The sequence below is a fragment of the Pseudophryne corroboree genome, chromosome 4, assembly GCF_028390025.1.
Source record: "Pseudophryne corroboree isolate aPseCor3 chromosome 4, aPseCor3.hap2, whole genome shotgun sequence".
Classification (NCBI taxonomy): Eukaryota; Metazoa; Chordata; class Amphibia; order Anura; family Myobatrachidae; genus Pseudophryne; species Pseudophryne corroboree.
The window spans coordinates 731,213,898-731,230,871 of NC_086447.1; the positions used below are offsets into that span (position 1 = coordinate 731,213,898).

Consider the following 16,974-nt stretch of genomic DNA (forward strand, 5'->3'; position numbering starts at 1 on the left):
AGGGTATTCCGGAGGAGGTCATACCTACTCTAATAAAGGCTAGGAAGGAGGTGACGGCAAAACATTATCACCGTATCTGGCGGAAATATGTCTCTTGGTGTGAAACCAAGAATGCTCCTACGGAAGATTTCCATCTGGGTCGTTTTCTCCACTTCCTACAGACAGGTGTGGATATGGGCCTAAAGTTAGGCTCTGTTAAAGTACAGATTTCGGCCTTCTCAATATTCTTTCAGAAGGAATTGGCTTCTCTCCCAGAAGTCCAGACATTTGTAAAAGGAGTACTGCACATCCAGCCTCCGTTTGTGCCCCCAGTGGCACCATGGGACCTGAACGTGGTGTTGCAGTTCCTTAACTCACACTGGTTCGAACCCCTTAAAACGGTGGAGTTGAAATTTCTCACCTGGAAGGTGGTCATGTTGTTAGCCTTGGCATCTGCGAGGCGTGTGTCAAAATTGGCGGCCTTGTCTTACAAGAGCCCTTACTTGATTTCTCTGACGTCCTAGTGGATGCTGGGGACTCCGTAAGGACCATGGGGAATAGACGGGCTCCGCAGGAGACTGGGCACTCTATAAGAAAGATTTGGTACTATCTGGTGTGCACTGGCTCCTCCCTCTATGCCCCATCTCCAGACCTCAGTTAGATTTCTGTGCCCGGCCGAGCTGGATGCACACTAGGGGCTCTCCTGAGCTCCTAGAAAGAAAGTATATGTTAGGTTTTTTATTTTACAGTGAGACCTGCTGGCAACAGGCTCACTGCAACGAGGGACTAAGGGGAGAAGAAGCGAACCTACCTGCTTGCAGCTAGCTTGGGCTTCTTAGGCTACTGGACACCATTAGCTCCAGAGGGATCGACCGCAGGACCCGTCCTTGGTGTTCGTTCCCGGAGCCGCGCCGCCGTCCCCCTTACAGAGCCAGAAGCAATGAAGATGGTCCGGAAAATCGGCGGCAGAAGACTTCAGTCTTCACCAAGGTAGCGCACAGCACTGCAGCTGTGCGCCATTGCTCCTCATACACACTTCACACTCCGGTCACTGAGGGTGCAGGGCGCTGGGGGGGGGGGCGCCCTGAGCAGCAATAAAAACACCTTGGCTGGCAAAATAACCACAATATATAGCCCCAGAGGCTATATATGTGGTAATTACCCCTGCCAGAATCCATAAAAAAGCGGGAGAAAAGTCCGCCGAAAAAGGGGCGGAGCCATCTCCCTCAGCACACTGGAGCCATTTCTCCCTCACAGTTCCGCTGGAAGGAAGCTCCCTGACTCTCCCCTGCAGTCTACACTACAGAAAGGGTAAAAAAGAGAGGGGGGGCACTAAATTTAGGCGCAGTATAACTTATAGCAGCTATAAGGGGACATAATTCAGTTAGTCCCTGCATTATATAGCGCTCTGGTGTGTGCTGGCATACTCTCTCTCTGTCTCCCCAAAGGGCTTTTGTGGGGTCCTGTCTCCTTTAAGAGCATTCCCTGTGTGTGTGCGGTGTGTCGGTACGGCTGTGTCGACATGTTTGATGAGGCTTATGTGGAGGCGGAGCAGATGCCTATAAATGTGATGTCACCCCCTGCGGGGCAGACACCGGAGTGGATGGAAGGAATTACGTGCAAATGTCGACTCCTTACATAAAAAATTTGACGACATGCCAAACGCGGGACAGCCGGCTTCTCAGCTCGTGCCTGCCCAGACTATTCAAAGGCCATCAGGGGCTCTGAAACGCCCACTACCTCAGATGGCAGACACAGATGTCGACACGGATACTGATACCAGTGTCGACGACGATGAGTCAAATTTAATGTCCACTGGGGCCATTCGTTGCATGATTGAGGCAATGAAAGAGGTATTACACATTTCTGATATAAACCCAGGTACCTCAAAAAAGGGTATTATGTTTGGGGAGAAAAAACTACCAATAGTTTTTCCCCCATCTGAAGAATTAAATGAAGTGTGTGAAGAAGCGTGGGCTTTCCCCGATAAAAAATTGGTGATTTCAAAAAAATTACTAATGGCGTTCCCTTTCTCGCCAGAGGATAGGTCACGTTGGGAAACTCCCCCTAGGGTGGATAAAGCGCTCACACGTTTGTCAAAAAAGGTGGCACTACCGTCTCCGGATACGGCCGCCCTAAAGGAACCTGCTCATAGAAAGCAGGAGGCTATCCTAAAGTCTATATATACACACACTGGTGTTATACTGAGACCAGCTATTGCTTCAGCGTGGATGTGCAATATTGACACCCTAGACAGGGACACTATATTGCTAACCGTAGAGCATATAAAAGACTCAGTCTTATACATGAGAGATGCACAGAGGGAGATCTGCCGGCTGGCATCTAGAATAAGTGCATTGTCCATTTCTGCTAGGAGAGGCTTATGGACTCGGCAGTGGACAGGGGATGCAGATTCGAAAAGGCACATGGAAGTTTTGCCTTATAAGGGTGAGGAGTTATTCGGGGATGGTCTCTCAGACCTTGTTTCCACAGCAACAGCTGGGAAGTCAGCATTTTTGCCCCATGTCCCCTCACAGCCTAAGAAAGCGCCGTATTATCAGGTACAGTCCTTTCGACCCCAGAAAAACAGGCGGGGAAAAGGCGGGTCCTTTCTGTCTAGAGGCAGAGGAAGGGGAAAAAAGCTGCAACACACAGCAGGTTCCCAGGAACAAAAGTCCTCCCCCGCTTCTTCCTGTCACGATCCGGGTATCTGGACGCCATTTCTTACCCATCAGATGCCTCCTAAGGCTGGCTCAGCGCTCCAGGACCGGATCCCATCTGTTATCCTGATGTGTACATTCCTGTATCCTCTCCTGTCACTCTGGGACGCTGTCACAGTAAACGCCACATTACACCTGGCATGGCGTCTCCCGCGGCCTCCGCCGCCGTCCCTGAACTTCTGCATGCAGAGTGTCTGAGTGGCGATTACGTCAGCCGCGGCCTCCGCTGTGTCCGCGTGGTTGGATGTGCATCTGTCAGCCTGGCGCCTCCTGTCTCCGGTGGCCGGCGCCGCCATTACTGTTTTCATTACCACATGGATTACAAACCAAACTTCCCTCCAAGTGTCTGCATGGGCGCAGCCATCTTGGATTCTGTCAGCTGATCATTTCCACCAATCTGTTCTCAGTATTGATAATCTGCATAATTGCCTAGCCAATCCCTTCCTTGCTGCAGGTATAAATACACTGTGCCTGAGCAAGGAAGGCGTCAGTGCTTTGGTTGTCAAACCTAGTTCCTGTTTGTCTCTCTCCTGTGATTGTCTTCCAGGTTCCAGCTCCTGTCTCAAGACTTCCACCATAGAGACCCGCACCAGCATTCCACCTGCGGTGTAGCCTGACTCTCCAATCCATTGTGGATTCATCTGTTTCCAGCTACAACATTACCTGCTTCCAGCTCAGCTTCCAGCAGAGTACAGCTTCCCTTAAAGGGCCGGTGTCCTTTCTACACTTTACCACTCTCCACCGGTATTATTATTTCTCCGCTCTCAAGTTCTACATTTCAGTTCATATTTCATCGCTCCCAAGTTCATTTATTATTTAACTGGTTCCAGCCAGTATCCACTCCGTGCTAACAACAGTCTGGTTCCAGCCAGTATCCACAGCAGCTGTTTTATCTTCAGCAACCCAGCTTTTCCTGGAACACCAGCTGGCACAATCCTGGGTTATCTCCATTGCTACAGTCGGGCCTGGTAAGGACTTTCCATCTAGAAGATCATAAGAACTATCTCACACTACCAGTGCCCTGTGGCTCCTGCCATCCTGTAGTACCCAGGAACTGTATTTATTCTTTGCTGACTTTTACGTTTTCTTTTACTGCTGCTGTGTTGCGGAGTTGTCATAATAAACATCATTGACTTTTATCCAAGTTGTCGTGGTCACGCCTTCGGGCAGTTATTATTCATGTTACTTACATGTCCAGGGGTCTGATACAACCTCCCAGGTTCCGGTACATCTCAGCCCCTACAACTGAGGCTGCCTCCCGTCAGCTCAGGCCCTCAGTTGTGACACTTCCAAATCCGCCGCATGACGGTGGGGCTCCTCAGGCGGAGCCAGGTACGGTGGGGGGCCGCCTCAAACATTTCAGCGATCAGTGGGTTCGCTCACGGGTGGATCCCTGGATCCTTCAAGTAGTATCTCAGGGGTACAAGCTGGAATTCGAGGCGTCTCCCCCCCGCCGTTTCCTCAAATCTGCCTTACCGACAACTCCCTCGGGCAGGGAGGCTGTGCTAGAGGCAATTCACAAGCTGTATTCCCAGCAGGTGATAGTCAAGGTACCCCTACTTCAACAAGGACGGGGTTACTATTCCACACTGTTTGTGGTACCGAAACCGGACGGTTCGGTGAGACCCATTTTAAATTTGAAATCCTTGAACACATACATAAAAATATTCAAGTTCAAGATGGAATCTCTCAGGGCGGTTATTGCAAGCCTGGATGAGGGGGATTACATGGTATCCCTGGACATCAAGGATGCTTACCTGCATGTCCCTATTTACCTTCCTCACCAGGAGTACCTCAGATTTGTGGTACAGGATTGCCATTACCAATTCCAGACACTACCGTTTGGACTGTCCACGGCACCGAGGGTGTTTACCAAGGTAATGGCAGAAATGATGATACGCCTTCGAAAAAAGTGAGTTTTAATTATCCCGTACTTGGACGATCTCCTAATAAAGGCGAGGTCCAAGGAGCAGTTGCTGGTCGGAGTAGCACTATCTCGGGAAGTGCTACAACAGCATGGCTGGATTCTAAACATTCCAAAGTCACAGCTGGTTCCTTCCACACGCTTACTGTTCCTGGGGATGATTCTGGACACAGAACAGAAAAAAGTGTTTCTCCCGCAGGAGAAAGCCAAGGAGCTGTCATCTCTAGTCAGAGACCTCCTGAAACCAAAACGGGTATCGGTGCATCACTGCACACGAGTCCTGGGAGAAATGGTGGCTTCATACGAAGCAATTCCATTCGGCAGGTTCCATGCAAGGACCTTCCAGTGGGACCTCTTGGACAAGTGGTCGGGATCGCATCTTCAGATGCATCGACTGATAACCCTGTCTCCAAGGACCAGGGTGTCTCTACTGTGGTGGCTGCAGAGTGCTCATCTTCTAGAGGGCCGCAGATTCGGCATACAGGACTGGGTCCTGGTGACCACGGATGCCAGCCTTCGAGGCTGGGGGGCAGTCACACAGGGAAGAAATTTCCAGGGACTTTGGTCAAGTCAGGAGTCGTCCCTACACATAAATATTCTGGAACTGAGGGCCATTTACAATGCCCTAAGTCAGGCAAGGCCCCTGCTTCAAAACCAGCCGGTACTGATCCAATCGGACAACATCACGGCAGTCGCCCATGTAAACCGACAGGGCGGCACAAGAAGCAGGATGGCGATGGCAGAAGCCACAAGGATTCTCCGATGGGCGGAAAATCACGTACTAGCACTGTCAGCAGTGTTCATTCCGGGAGTGGACAACTGGGAAGCAGACTTCCTCGGCAGACACGACCTACACCCGGGAGAGTGGGGACTTCATCCAGAAGTCTTCCTACTGTTGGTAAACCGTTGGGAAAGGCCACAGGGGGACATGATGGCGTCCCGCCTCAACAAAAAGCTAAAGAGATATTGCGCCAGGTCAAGGGACCCTCAGGCGATAGCTGTGGACGCTCTAGTGACACCGTGGGTGTACCAGTCGGTTTATGTGTTCCCTCCTCTGCCTCTCATACCAAAGGTACTGAGAATAATAAGAAGGCGAGGAGTAAGAACGATACTCGTGGTTCCGGATTGGCCAAGAAGAGCTTGGTACCCAGAACTTCAAGAAATGTTATCAGAGAACCCATGGCCTCTACCGCTCAGACAGGATCTGCTACAGCAGGGGCCCTGTCTGTTCCAAGACTTACCGCGGCTGCGTTTGACGGCATGGCGGTTGAATTCCGGATCCTAAAGGAAGAGGGCATTCCGGAGGAAGTCATTCCTACGCTGATAAAAGCCAGGAAAGAAGTAACCGCAAACCATTATCACCGTATTTGGCGAAAATATGTTGCGTGGTGTGAGGCCAGGAAGGCCCCTACAGAGGAATTTCAGCTGGGTCGTTTTCTGCACTTACTACAGTCGGGAGTGACTATGGGCCTAAAATTGGGTTCCATTAAGGTCCAGATTTCGTCTCTGTCGATTTTTCTTCCAGAAAGAACTGGCTTCACTGCCTGAAGTTCAGACTTTTGTAAAGGGAGTGCTTCATATTCAGCCCCCTTTTGTGCCTCCTGTGGCACCTTGGGATCTCAATGTGGTGTTGAGTTTCCTAAAATCACATTGGTTTGAGCCACTTAAAACTGTGGATTTGAAATATCTCACGTGGAAAGTGGTCATGTTATTGGCCTTGGCTTCGGCCAGGCGTGTGTCAGAATTGGCGGCTTTGTCATGTAAAAGCCCTTATCTGATTTTCCATATGGATAGGGCAGAATTGAGGACTCGTCCCCAGTTTCTCCTTAAGGTGGTATCAGCTTTTCACTTGAACCAACCTATTGTAGTGCCTGCGGCTACTAGGGACTTGGAAGATTCCAAGTTACTGGACGTAGTCAGGGCCTTGAAAATTTATGTTTCCAGGACGGCGGGAGTCAGGAAAACTGACTCGCTTTTTATCCTGTATGCACCCAACAAAATAGGTGCTCCTGCTTCTAAGCAGACTATTGCTCGCTAGATTTGTAGCACAATTCAGCTGGTGCATTCTGCGGCTGGATTGCCGCATCCTAAATCGGTAAAAGCCCATTCCACAAGGAAGGTGGGCTCATCTTGGGCGGCTGCCCGAGGGGTCTCGGCTTTACAACTTTGCCGAGCTGCTACTTGGTCAGGGGCAAACACGTTTGCAAAATTCTACAAATTTGATACCCTGGCTGAGGAGGACCTTGAGTTCTCTCATTCGGTGCTGCAGAGTCATCCGCACTCTCCCGCCCGTTTGGGAGCTTTGGTATAATCCCCATGGTCCTTACGGAGTCCCCAGCATCCACTAGGACGTCAGAGAAAATAAGAATTTACTCACCGGTAATTCTATTTCTCGTAGTCCGTAGTGGATGCTGGGCGCCCATCCCAAGTGCGGATTGTCTGCAATACTTGTATATAGTTATTGCCTAACTAAAGGGTTATTGTTGAGCCATCTGTTGAGAGGCTCAGTTATATTTTCATACTGTTAACTGGGTATTGTATCACGAGTTATACGGTGTGATTGGTGTGGCTGGTATGAGTCTTACCCGGGATTCAAAATCCTTCCTTATTGTGTCAGCTCTTCCGGGCACAGTATCCTAACTGAGGTCTGGAGGAGGGGCATAGAGGGAGGAGCCAGTGCACACCAGATAGTACCAAATCTTTCTTATACAGAGCCCAGTCTCCTGCGGAGCCCGTCTATTCCCCATGGTCCTTACGGAGTCCCCAGCATCCGCTACGGACTACGAGAAATAGAATTACCGGTGAGTAAATTCTCATTTTTTTCATGTGGCTAGAGCAGAATTGAGGACTCGTCCTCAATTTTTACCTAAGGTGGTGTCTTCGTTTCATATGAACCAACCTATAGTGGTGCCTGTGGCTACGAGTGACTTGGAGGATTCCATGTCCCTAGATGTAGTCAGGGCCTTTAAAAATTTATGTAGCCAGGACGGCTAGAATTAGGAAAACAGATGCATTGTTTGTCCTGTATGCTGCCAACAAAATTGGCGCGCCTGCTTCGAAGCAGACTATTGCTCACTGGATCTGTAACACGATTCAGCAGGCTTATGTGACGGCTGGATTGCCGTTACCGCATTCAGTAAAGGCCCATTCCACTAGGAAGGTGGGCTCTTCTTGGGCGGCTGCCCGGGGCGTCTCGGCATTACAGCTTTGCCGAGCAGCAACTTGGTCGGGGTCAAACACTTTTGCTAAATTCTACAAGTTTGATACCCTGGCTGTTGAGGACCTAGCGTTTGCTTAGTCGGTGCTGCAGAGTCATCCGCACTCTCCCGCCCGATTGGGAGCTTTGGTATAAACCCCATGGTCCTTACGGAGTCCCAAGCATCCTCTAGGACGTAAGAGAAAATAAGATTTTAAACCTACCGGTAAATCTTTTTCTCCTAGTCCGTAGAGGATGCTGGGCGCCCGTCCCAGTGCGGACATATTTCTGCAATACTTGTATATAGTTATTGCTTACATAAGGGTTATGTTACAGTTAGAATCGGTCGTGGACCGATACTGTTGTTTTGTTCATACTGTTAACTGGTTATGTGTATTCCAGGTTATATGGTATGATTGGTGTGGGCTGGTATGAATCTTGCCCTTAGATTAACAAAATCCTTTCCTCGTATTGTCCATCTCCTCTGGGCACAGTTCTCTAACTGAGGTCTGGAGGAGGGGCATAGAGGGAGGAGCCAGTGCACACCATACTAGAAAGTTCTTTTAGGTGCCCATATCTCCTGCGGAGCCCGTCTATACCCCATGGTCCTTACGGAGTCCCCAGCATCCTCTACGGACTAGGAGAAAAATATTTACCGGTAGGTTTAAAATCTTATTTTTGCATATCACAGATGACCCCTCTGTCCCTGACACGAGGGTATGCATGTTTAAGGAAAAGAAACCTGAGGTAACCTTTCCCCCGCCTCATGAGCTGAACACTTTATTTGAATAGGCTTGGGAAACTCCAGACAAGAAACTGCAGATTCCCAAGACAATTCTTATTGCGTACCCTTTCCCCGCGCAGGACAGGTTACGGTGCGAAATCCTCACCCAGGGTGGAAAAGGCTTTAACGCGCTTGTCCAAAAAGGTGGCGCTACCATCTCCGGACACGGCAGCCCTCAAGGATCCTGCTGATCGCAGACAGGAAACTACCTTAAAATCAATTTATTCACATACGGGTGCCTTGCTCAGACCGGCAGTAGCGTCGGCATGGGTATGTAGCGCAGTAGCAGCATGGGCAGATAACTTGTCATCTGACATTGACACCCTAGATAGGGATAGCATTTTATTGACCTTGGGTCACATTAAAGACGCAGCCTTATATATGAGAGACGCTGCGAGAGACGTTGGGCTGTTAGTTTCAAGAGCCAACGCCATGGCTATTTCTGCTAGGCGAGTCCTGTGGACCCTCCAATGGACGGGTGATGCCGACTCAAAGAGACATATGGAAGTTTTAGCTTACAAGGGTGAGGTCTTAATTGGGGAGGGTCTCGCGGACCTGGTTTCCACGGCTACCGCGGGTAAATCTTCTTTTTTGCCTTATGTTCCCCCACAGCAAAAGAAAACACCACAGTATCAGATGCAGTTCTTTCGGTCGCATAAGTCCAGAAGAGGTCGGGGCTCTTCCTTCCTCGCCAGAGGTAAGGGTAGAGGGAAAAGAATGCCTGCTACGGCTAGTTCCCAGGAGTCCTCCCCGGCTTCTACTAAATACACCGCATGATGCTGGGGCTACACTGAGGGAGTCCGCGCTGGTGGGGGCACGTCTTCGACTCTTCAGCCACGTCTGGGTTCTGTCCGAAGTGGATCCTTGGGCGATGGAAATTATATCTCAAGGCTACAAACTGGAATTCGAAGAGGTGCCTCCTCGCCGATTTTTCAAGTCGGCTTTGCCAGCTTCTCCCCCAGAGAGGGAAATAGTTTTAGCTGCAATTCAAAAGCTGTATCAACAGCAAGTGATTATCAAGGTTCCCCTAGTCCAACAGGGGAAAGGGTACTATTCAACCCTGTTTGTGGTCCCGAAACCGGATGGCTCGGTCAGACCCATACTGAATCTAAAATCCCTAAACCTGTACTTAAAAAGGTTCAAATTCAAGATGGAATCGCTCCGGGCAGTTATCTCCAGCCTGGAAGGGGGGGATTTTATGGTGTCACTAGACATAAAGGATGCATACCTTCATGTCCCCATATATCCTCCTCATCAGGTGTACCTGAGATTCCCTGTACAGGACTGTCATTACCAGTTTCAGACGTTGCCGTTTGGGCTTTCCACGGCCCCGAGGATTTTCACCAAGGTAATGGCGGAAATGAGGGTGCTCCTGCGCAGGCAGGGAGTCACAATTATCCCGTACTTGGACGATCTCCTGATAAAAGCGAGATCGAGAGATCAATTGCTGAAAAGCGTGTCGCTCTCCTTGAGAGTGCGGCAGCAGCACGGCTGGATTCTAAATCTACCAAAGTCACAGTTGATTACAACGACTCGTCTATCTTTCTTAGGCATGATTCTGGACACGGAACAGAAGAGGGTTTTTCTCCCAGAGGAAAAAACGCCCAGGAACTCCAGAACATGGTCAGAGACCTGCTAAAACCAAAAAGAGTGTCAGTCCATCAATGCACTCGAGTACTGAGAAAAATGGTGGCGGCCTACGAGGCCATCCCCTTCGGCAGGTTCCATGCGAGGACATTTCAGTGGGATCTTCTGTACAAGTGGTCGGGGACCCATCTACAAATACATCAGAAAATAAGCCTGTCCCCCAGGGCCAGGGTGTCTCTCCTGTGGCTGCAGAGTGCTCACCTTCTCGAGGGTCGCAGGTTCGGTATTCAAGACTAGGTTCTGGTGACCACGGATGCGAGCCTCCGAGGATGGGGAGCAGTCATACAAGGAAGAAATTTTCAGGGACTATGGTCAAGCCAGGAGGCTTGTCTACACATCAACGTACTGGAATTGAGGGCCATATATAACAGCCTACGACAAGCGTAGAATCTTCTTCGCGACCTACCGGTTCTGATTCAATCAGACAACGTCACAGCCGTGGCTCATGTGAACCGCCAAGGCGGGACAAGGAGCAGAGTGGCAATGGCGGAAGCCACCAGGATTCTTCGCTGGGCGGAAAATCACATAAGCGCTCTGTCAGCTGTCTTCATTCCGGGAGTGGACAACTGGGAAGCAGACTTCCTCAGCAGACACCATCTCCATCCAGGAGAGTGGGGACTTCATCAAGAAGTTTTTGCAGAGATAACAAGTCATTGGGGACTTCCTCAAATAGACATGATGGCGTCACGCCTCAACAAGAAGCTTCGGAGGTATTGTGCCAGGTCAAGGGACCCTCAGGCAGTAGCGGTGGACGCCTCTTCCGCTCATCTCAAAAATATTGGGAATCATAAGACGAAAAAGAGTGCAGACAATACTCATTGTTCCAGATTGGCCTCGAAGGGCCTGGTATTCAGATCTTCAGGAAATGCTCACAGAAGATCCGTGGCCTCTTCCTCTCAGGGAGGACCTGTTGCAGCAGGGGCCCTGCGTGTTCCAAGACTTACCGCGGTTACGTTTGACGGCATGGCGGTTGAACACCAAATCCTAGCTGGGAATGGTATTCCGGAGGAAGTCATCCCTACTCTGATAAAGGCTAGGAAGGAGGTGACGGCGAAACATTATCACCGTATCTGGAAGAAGTGTGGGGCAGATGTATTAACCTGGAGAAGGCATAAGGAAGTGATAAACCAGTGATATGTGCAAGGTGATAAAGGCACCAGCCAATCAGATCCTAACTGTTAATTTACATATTGGAGCTGATTGGCTGGTGCCTTTATCACCTTGCACATATCACTGGTTTATCACTTCCTTATGCCTTCTCCAGGTTAATACATCTGCCCCACAGTATCTTGGTGTGAAGCCAAGAATGCTCCTACGGAAGATTTCTATCTGGGCCGTTTTCTCCACTTTCTACAGACAGGAGTGGATATGGGCCTAAAGTTAGGCATATTAAGGTACAGATTTCGGCTCTATCAATTTTCTTTCAGAAGGAATTGGCTTCTCTCCCAGAAGTCCAGACTTTTGTAAAGGGAGTGCTGCACATCCAGCCTCCTTTTGTGCCCCCAGTGGCACCATGGGACCTTAACGTGGTGTTACAGTTCCTAAAATCTCACTGGTTTGAACCTCTTCAAGCGGTTGAATTAAAATTTCTCGCTTGGAAGGTGGTCATGTTGTTGGCCTTGGCATCTGCAAGGCGGGTGTCCGAATTGGCGGCTTTATCTCACAAAAGCCCCTATCTGATTTTCCATGTGGATAGAGCAGAGTTGAGGACTCGTCCTCAATTTTTGCCTAAGGTGATTTCATCGTTTCATATGAACCAACCTATTGTGGTACCTGTGGCTACGGGTGAATTGGAGGATTCCAAGTCCCTTGATGTAGTCAGGGCCTTAAAAATTTATGTAGCCAGGACGGCTCGGGTTAGGAAAACAGAGGCACTGTTTGTCCTGTATGCAACCAACAAGGTTGGCGCTCCTGCTTCTAAGCAGACTATTGCTCGCTGGATCTGTAAAACGATTCAGAAGGCTCATTCTACGGCTGGATTGCCGTTACCAAATTCGGTAAAGGCCCATTCCACTAGGAAGGTGGGCTCTTCTTGGGCGGCTGCCCGAGGCGTCTCGGCATTACAGCTTTGCCGAGCGGCGACTTGGTCGGGTTCAAACACTTTTGCAAAATTCTACAAGTTTGATACCCTGGCTGATGAGGACCTCATGTTTGCTCAATCGGTGCTGCAGAGTCATCCGCACTCTCCCGCCCGGTCTGGAGCTTTGGTATAATCCCCATGGTCCTTACGGAGTCCCCAGCATCCTCTAGGACGTAAGATAAAATAAGATTTTAAACCTACCGGTAAATCTTTTTCTCCTAGTCCGTAGAGGATGCTGGGCGCCCGTCCCAGTGCGGACATATTTCTGCAAGGCTTGTATATAGTTATTGCTTACAAAAGGGTTATGTTACAGTTAAGATCAGTCTTTGGCTGATGCTGTTTTGGTCATTCTGTTAACTGGTTGCGTATATTCCATGTTATACGGTGTGGATGGTGTGGGCTGGTATGAATCTTGCCCTTAGATTAACAAAAATCCTTTCCTCGTACTGTCCGTCTCCTCTGGGCACAGTTCTTTAACTGAGGTCTGGAGGAGGGGCATAGAGGGAGGAGCCAGTGCACACCCATCTAAAGTCTTTAGAGTGCCCATGTCTCCTGCGGAACCCGTCTATACCCCATGGTCCTTACGGAGTCCCCAGCATCCCCTACGGACTAGGAGAAAAAGATTTACCGATAGGTTTAAAATCTTATTTTGATTTTGCATAATATTAGGTTTCTTAAGCCTACTGTTAGCATGTAACCTGAGTTACCAAAACATGGAATTGTTTTTTTTTTATAAGGGTAAATAATCTGCTAGTTTATACTTGTTTTTGTATACATTTGTCATGCATATTACTCAACTCTATAAAAAAGAAAAAATGTAATTCACATTTAAGTCATGAAAAATGCAATTAAATTTTGTAACCTGAGTTGCCATGTGTAACCTGAGTTACAAGACAAGCTATTCATTTTATTACCAGTTTTTTAATGCAATATATTTGTAATTTTTTTAGTGTAAAATACATATGAATTAACTGGATTAGTATAAACTTTTTTTTTTTAAAATTACACTATCTTTATCTGTTTTGTATAAGAATTACTGTAAGACGGCACTAACACCAACGGAAAAAATGAGGAGACAGAAATTGAAGGATGAAGGAAAATCTGATGAGTACAAAACAGCTCATAGGCTTGCCGAAAAAAAAAGCAGTCAGAAAAGAAAAGATGCATTAAAAACGCTTCCAGCAAGGAAAAGAGAAGCTATTTTGATAAAAATTAGGGAAAAAAACAGAATCAAGGTGGCAAAACACAGGCAGCGAAAAACTGAAAACAGAGCAACTCCGTCTAAAAGAAATGAGGAAATGCATTTGAAGACAACATTTGATAATGCACCTTCTTTTCCTGGAATTTCTAAAGTCCATTGCCTGCGTTTAGAAGAGTTTGAACCCAAAGGCTACATGTTAACAAAACATGCTAAGTCTGTGAACAGGAGGTCCAGGAATAACTTTTACAAGGAAGTGTACGGGTCTTTTCCATCAGAAGATGAAGCCCATGTTCAAGAACCAGATAGACCCAGGGTTGAAGAAATCAAACCTGGAACGTATGTTCTTGTTAAGTTTGATGGAGAGCGCAAAACATCATATTGATATGTTGATGTCTGCCAGAGTGAATTGGAAGATTATGGTGAGGTCAAGATCATGTGTCTGAAGCTGGTTGGCAAAAATGGCATGCGTTTTAAAGTGGATGATTCTGATGTATCATATGTGTCATATGATCATATCCTGTATCTTTTACCAACTCCAAGGCTAGTACAGGTTGAGTATCCCATATCCAAATATTCCGAAATACGGACTTTTTTGAGTGAGAGTGAGATAGTGAAACCTTTGTTTTTTGATGGCTCAATGTACACAAACTTTGTTTTATACACAAAGTTATTAAAAATATTGTATTAAATGTGTGTATAAGGTGTATGTGAAACATAAATGAATTGTGTGAATGTACACACACTTTGTTTAATGCGCAAAGTTATAAAAATTATTGGCTAAAACTACCTTCAGGCTGTGTGTATAATGTGTATATGAAACATAAATGCATTCTGTGATTAGATTTAGGTTCCATCACCATGATATCTCATTATGGTATGCATTTATTCCAAAATACGGAAAAATCCCATATCCAAAATACCTCTGGTCCCAAGCATTTTGGATAAGGGATACTCAACCTGTAATGCAAGGAAATAGAATGGTGTATGATTGTGATACAGAAATTGATGTGTATCAAAAGACCTAGGACCCAGAGAATGCACTTCTATCAACATTTTTGCCTCGTGTAACCTGAGTTACCATACCCTGTAACCTGAGTTACCAAGAAAATGTTTTATAAATAATTCATTTCTTATCATAAACATGTGTAATGTGTTATATAATCATCTTTGATTTAGTGGCTTTTTCATAAATGAATTGTAGCAACTTCACACCTCAATAAGAGCAGAAATATTACATTATATGATCTTAAAAAAAAAAAGCTGTGTCTTTTTAGTGTAACCTGAGTTACCACACAAAAACAATTTGTATTAATTTATGTTCAATTATTTTTCATTGTTTGAACATTTGGAAATAAAGAAGAATGTATTATTAGTAGGCTAATCATTATTTAGTACTCCTAAGCATATTTTATGTGGTAAAAATATTGGTTTAAATGTCAACTTAGAGTGTCACTTGTAACCCGAGTTACCATGGAATCACCCCAAGTCGGGAATTCCCGCTTGTCGGAATCCATGTATTTTGTCGGAAGCGTGGCCAAACTCATCAGGTTTAGCCCCCTTTCCGACAATGTCAATCCGACTTTAAAAAAGTCGGATTGACATTGTCAGAAAGGCCAAAACCTGTCGAGTTTGGCCGAGTCATTGAATACTGACCTGTCGGATCCGTTCCGATGGAAAGTATCCGACAGGAATTTAATATACCCCATAATAGCGCACTAAATTGAATAGCTCTGGGAGCTCCTTCCCAGGGCTATTCAATTTGCGCTGAATTAAATTGAGCCCATTGTGGACATACTGGGGGAAATTCAATTGTTTTGGGTGTCTACTTTTCTCATCTAAACGGGACTGTTTAGACGCCCCAAACAATTGTCACTATTCAATTGTTGTTTGTGCGCATGTGCATATCGTGCATGTCGTGCCCAAACAGACAGGGTTTAGCCACGTAAAACGGCTCAACCTTTCTAAAGTCCTGCTTTAGTCATAGAAACCTACGTTTGGATGCCCAAAGTGCGTGCCGACTTAGCGCACATTTCTTCTCGCACCTCAGGAGGCTATGAAAAGAAAAGTCATCCCCATGGCTACTGGTAAGCTTTAAATCCGGGATGGGGACCCTTCGGCCCTCCAGCTATTGTTGAACTACACATCCCATCATGCCCTGCAACAGTTTTAGCATGGCCAAACAGTAAAACTATAGCAAGGCATGCTGGTATGTGTAGTTTAACAGCTGAAGGGCCGAAGGTTCCCCACCCCTGCTTTAAATGGAACAACAATTAAATTGTTCGGTTTTGCGCCCCACCCAGTGGTAGTCGCAGGTAAAAACAATTGAATAGGCCCCGTAGTGATAATGATAATTACAGCATGTGTCTTTACATAGTCAAAATAAATATAAGCTTATTGTGTAAAAACCATTTGGACTCCTAAAATATTTAGTCTGCCCCAGTGATAGAAGTCCTGGTCTGATTTTTACTTAGATCCCCCTCACAAAAGTGTAAACAAGCAGCAGGCTAGGACCGGTTATAATGGTTCCTCTAAATCAGGGAATCCTTTACCAGAGTACACTGTGGAACATGCAGTTTAACAATAGCTGCAGGTTGTGTAAACGCTTATGTAAATAATAAAATTTCCCTAATATGCCCCTATTCTACACTTTTTTTTTTTTAGAAAATAAATAAATAATCCAATTGGAAATCGAAAAGTGGAAAAAAACAATAACTACTATACTCCAATTCCAGTTGAAATGATACATGGTGAGTGTTGGTAGTGTCCCTTATGCACAGCTTAAAGTTGAATAGATTCTACCAGTAGGAGGAGGCGAGTGTCTTGTAAACAGCAGGATATCTCCGGAAAATCCCTGCTAGACACTCACAGGCTTGGGATCCAAATATCTGGTGGCTGCTGGTGACTGCATACAGGTATAACCACCGTGTTTCAAGCTTTGTGAGCTCTTTTTCAAGGATCCTCAAAAAGAGCTCACTAAGCTCGAAACTACTTTAAACACACAGCGCATAAGGGTCACTGCCAACACACACCTTGCGTCATTCCCTTGGGTGTAGGGAACACCCCAACACACTGGATAATTTTGATTACAATATTGTTCTATATTCTATTTAAGGTTTGTCCTGAAAATTGTGCAACTGTTTAAAACACCTTTCCAACAAAATTGTCCTTTTTGCAGGCAATGCCTAAATAATTCATCTTCTTGGCTTAAAGTGTATTTTTTGCAGGGTAGACTATTAGTACCTGGAGAGTCTGCATATAATTGGTGAAATACAGTATGTAGAAATAGGTAGTGCTGCAGCAAGTTTCGTACTTTCTTTCCTCTCTGAGACATGTTCTTTGTATGCTAATTTGGTCTCTTGTTAACTGCTGCAACATTTAAGCTTGACATCTGAGTTGAGCTGTCTTCACTTTGACTTTGTACAGTGTGTAGAAAAACTGCCGCT

At 46.7% G+C, this 16,974-nt stretch overlaps 1 protein-coding gene across 1 annotated transcript in view; it reads left to right on the forward strand.

Annotated features, from left to right (window-relative positions):
* Positions 1-16,974, forward strand: part of MRPS5 (mitochondrial ribosomal protein S5) — a 265,707-nt gene that overhangs the window by 33,755 nt on the left and 214,978 nt on the right. The gene's annotated exons all lie outside the window — the stretch shown is intronic.